At 33.0% G+C, this 4648-nt stretch overlaps 1 pseudogene; it reads left to right on the forward strand.

Annotated features, from left to right (window-relative positions):
- Positions 1 to 2584: 2584 nt before the first annotated feature.
- LOC149261252 (potassium channel SKOR pseudogene) lies at positions 2585 to 3515 on the forward strand (annotated as a pseudogene).
- Positions 3516 to 4648: the final 1133 nt, after the last annotated feature.

The raw sequence follows: 4648 nt of genomic DNA on the forward strand, positions 1-4648 counted from the left end.
TAATAGGGGTTCTACACTTGTATCTGAGGTTGGAGGAGCCAAATACATCGTTTTCTAGTGGATTCCTCCATATGCATGGATATCTAGGTAATCAACGCATTTGCTAGTTGGGAGAAGCGTTGGATAAGTGTTTGAGCCAAATACATTCCCCAAGCGAAAATTGCATTTAGGTATCTAGGCGGTCAAGCTGTCAACGCTCAGAGAAATACTTCAGTGAGTCGGTTGTTAATTCATATGGGTAAGCAAATCCAAGGTCTGAGAGCTCTGTGAGTCAATGTATGGTGGAAAATTCCATAAAGTTGTATGTTATTTGAGAGAAGTGTATCTGAGATGGGCCCCACTAAGGAAAGATTGTCATGGGGCCAGATGTGGAACCAAAGCGAAATCTATAGGGATGTATGAGAATGATCTAGGGACCGAGGGTGGTTGTCACTTACAAAGTTTGGGCACACCCAAATTACCCCAAATGTTAGTTGCAAATGAATTCTTTGCATTGCACAAAGAAGTAGGGCTCTATGTGACCCACGAGTTACGCTGAGGTGGTAAGTGCCACAAGTACTTGACTTTGGGCCGTATGAAAGCCATGCGAGGATTCTAAATGACATGGATTGTATGATGTGGCTAGAATGTTGACGTAGCACACTATTAGCGTGACACATGGCAAGCAAGAACAACTTTTTTGGAGGGCCAGGGGGGATGGTTTTTGGATGATACATGATACTACCAAATGATGCCACATGGTAAGATGATCTCACCTTGACATCATTGTGACATCAACAAGATGTAGTGAAGGTACGGTGATGTGGCAAAGCCATGTTTGCTACCACATGGTTTCCACGTGGAAATAACTAGCTAATGTGGCAAGGGTTAATTAAATAATCTTAAATGGACCATAACTTTCAATTTGAGAGTCAAATTGAGGTAAAATTTATATCGTTGGAAAGCTCTCAATGAGTTGAATGTGATGGTCTTATCGAAAGTTAATTCTAGAAGCTTGGAGAAGAAGGAAATTCTGTAACCCCATCTTCATAATGAGACCATGGAAGTGAGGTTAATTAAATGTAACACCTTCTACAACCCAAGTACAAAGGGGTGGGAGAGAGCATTATAATAAGCCATAGTATTGGCCCTTGAAATTGTAACTGAGCCTAGTTAAAACTCTCATGATAAGGTGGGAGTGAATTGCCATGGTTAAGAATCTTGTTACATATTTTTAACTCATATATTAATTGATTTTATAATTAATAATAATAATTTAAAAATAAAATTATAATTTAGTTCATTTTTATGATGTTTTGAATATTGGCAATGTAAAATGTGTCATCAAACCAATATCTTTAACAACCATTTAATTTATATAATTATGTTAATTTTAAAAAATATTTATTTAGGGCGTTGCCTACTAGGGCCACAAATTTGCTAAAGAAATATTTATTTTATTTTATTTATTTATTTATTTATTTATTTATTCGTCAAGTGATTTATTTTTCAAAAATCTGATCATAGAAGTGTTTGAATCATTTTGGGTTCCGTTCCATCAAAAACCCCCTAGGCACCCAAAATCCTAAAATTTGACAAATGTAATCTAAATTTCCCAATTTTTTTACAAAATTTTGACAAAAATCATATTAAAATTTCCACTATTTTCGAAACTAAGTTATGACCTCATTAAACTACTCTTTATGGATATATTCCTAATTATTTTTAATAAAATATATTAATTTATTAAAAATATTGATCAAGAAAAAATGAAAACATATTTAATAAAATATATTAATTTATTAAAAATATTGGGTGAGAAAAAAATGAAAACATACTAGGCTCATTAAAAACATTCTAATCCATTCCTGAGTTTAGTGAATCACATCATATTCGTTTTACAAAATTTTTGAGTCCACGCAAAAGTATAGATATCATTTTGCTCTTGGAAGAGGAAACTCGAGTATTTTTTCTGAGCAGTTACCGATTTTAATTTTCACGATTTAGACACGTGACACGGCTTACCAGTCTCGGTGTATTGGACTGTTACCTGTAGACGTGACTTGCAAGTTTCCACTTGTTCTCAACTCTCCCATAAAATCAGATGTGAACAGGAAGTTAGGTTTCACATAATTTTGTTGTGAGGTCTAGTACTCTGAGGAGTGACAGGAAGTTAGGTTTCACATAGTTTTGTTGTGAGGTCTAGTACTCTGAGGAGTGACAGGAAGTTAGGTTTCACATAGTTTTGTTGTGAGGTCCAGTACTCTGAGGAGTACCAGTCACTCAAGAGTGGTGGACTCCGTCTTTGAAACAATATAGAGCTGATCTACTGCATTTCCTTGTTTTATTATCACCTCACCAGGAAGGAAAAGTTCTTCTTTCAATCTAGTGACAATCTGGCTTATGAATTCAGCACTGCAATCCTTGAAAAGAGGAAGGAAAAACTCTTTTTTCAATCTAGTGACAATCTGGCTTATGAATTCACCACTGGAACCTCTACAATTTCTGAAATATGTAAAGACTCTGAAACTTTAGCCCTGATAAAAATTGGAATATCTTCTAGAACATTAGCTTCACCATACCTACTCTCATACTGCAACCTGACATGAGAGGTCATGTTAGGTTGCAGTATGAGAGTAGCTATGGTGAAGCTAGTGTTCTAGAAGATATTCCAGTTTCTATTAGGGCAAAGGTTTCAGAGTCATTACATATGTCAGAAGTTGCACAGGTTCCTCTTTGCTGAATTCAAGCCAGATTGTCACTAGATTGAAAGAAGAGTTTTTCCTTGTGATAATGGAACAAGGAAATGCATAGATCAGCTCTACATTGTTTCTCATGGGTCTCTGGAAGAGGTAATTGTTGGAGAGGATGGGTATGAGGAGATCATTGCACAGATTGAACCCTATGGTATCTTTGGTGAAATCGTTGTGTTGTGTAACATACCTCAGCCATATAATGTTCGTGTTCGTGATCTCTGCAAGCTGCTGAGACTAGATAAACACTATTTTGCAAACATTATACAAATTTACTTCAAGGATGGAAGGCAAATCCTCACTAATCTTCTTGAGGGAAAGGATACAGATTTGAGAATTAAACAGCTAGAATCTGACATCAGTCTTCTTATTGGAAACCAAGAAGCTGAGTTAGCCTTGAGAGTTAACAGTGCAACTTATTATGGTGATATATACAGTTTGAAGAACTTGATTAGATCTGGTGCAGATCCAAATGGGACTGACTATGATGGAAGGAGAGCTTTGCATTTAGCTGCATGTAAAGGATATGAAGATATCACAGTTTTTCTCATTCAAGCTGGAGCAGAAATCAATGCTATAGACAAATTTGGAAATACGCCATTGTTGGAGGCTGTTAAGGCTGGGCATGATAATATTGCTTCTATACTTAAACATAATGGAGCAACTCTGGGCTTTGAAGATGCTGGTAGTCTTCTCCGTAAAGCCATAGCAGATGGGAATGCAGAGCTGTTAAAGAGATTGTTAGCCAAAGAATTAAAGATAGTGAACTTAATTGTAATTTAGCATGGTCAATAATGATTGCACATGAGGTATTTACTCATTGAACTGGTGACAATATGAAGGATACGTTGGCATGGTTTTTATTGAAATCTCACTTATATCGAGAGTTGGAAGAAGTATGAATTCAATGTAATTTCATATTTAAAAAGTCATTTCTTTATCTTAATTTTATCTCAATTCAATATGTGATTGATCTTTTTAATTAAAAGTCTGAATTGAATGTGAGGTTAATCTTTTTAATTAAATGATTATGGACCATTTATTTTTATCTTGTATGGCTATTATATGATATTATATGAATATGTATGCAGAAAATAAATAAAATTTCATTTAATCTATATATTCAATATGTGATTGATCTTTTTAATTAAAAGTCTGAATGTGAGGTTAATCTTTTTAATTAAATGATTATGGACAATTTATTTTATCTTGTATGGCTATTATATGATATTATATGAATATGTAGGGAGGAAATAAATAAAATTTCATTTAATTTATATATATATATATATATATATATATATATATATATATATATTAGTTGGGAATTAATCTATATATATATGTTAGTTGGGAAAATTTTAAATATATACATAAAGAGAAATTTGTAAACAAAAAAAAAAAATTAGTTGGGAAAAAATCAAATACAAATATTTTAAAAATAATATGAAAATTGTGAATTTAATGATATAGTAATTTCTAATTACAAAGCAATTTATAAAAATTATAGATAGGCAACTTAATTGTAATTTAGCATGGTAAGTAATGATTGCACATGAAGCCCATGGGTCTTTGGATTGACGGTGAATGAGTGTGTTGTTAAGGCACTCCTTGCGATAGGTCACCGGTTCAAATCCCCCGTGGGTACTTAGATTAATCTAATAGATAAAAAAATAAAATTAAAATAAAAATTAAAAATTAAAAAATAAAAATAAAAATGATTGCACATGATGTCTTTACTCATTGAACTTGTGACATAGCAAGTAGGTTCATCCAATATTAGAAAATATCTCTCATTTTACTAAATATTTATAAATATCTCCCAAAATATTTTTGTTGAATCCCCTTCCGAATACATCTTTCCCATTAAAAATATAAAACTTAGAAAATACGCCTGATTTTACTAGATAGTGATA

Source organism: Pinus tabuliformis, chromosome 6, assembly GCF_031772625.1.
Source record: "Pinus tabuliformis cultivar Carrire ecotype Pingquan chromosome 6, CPIR1, whole genome shotgun sequence".
Classification (NCBI taxonomy): Eukaryota; Viridiplantae; Streptophyta; class Pinopsida; order Pinales; family Pinaceae; genus Pinus; species Pinus tabuliformis.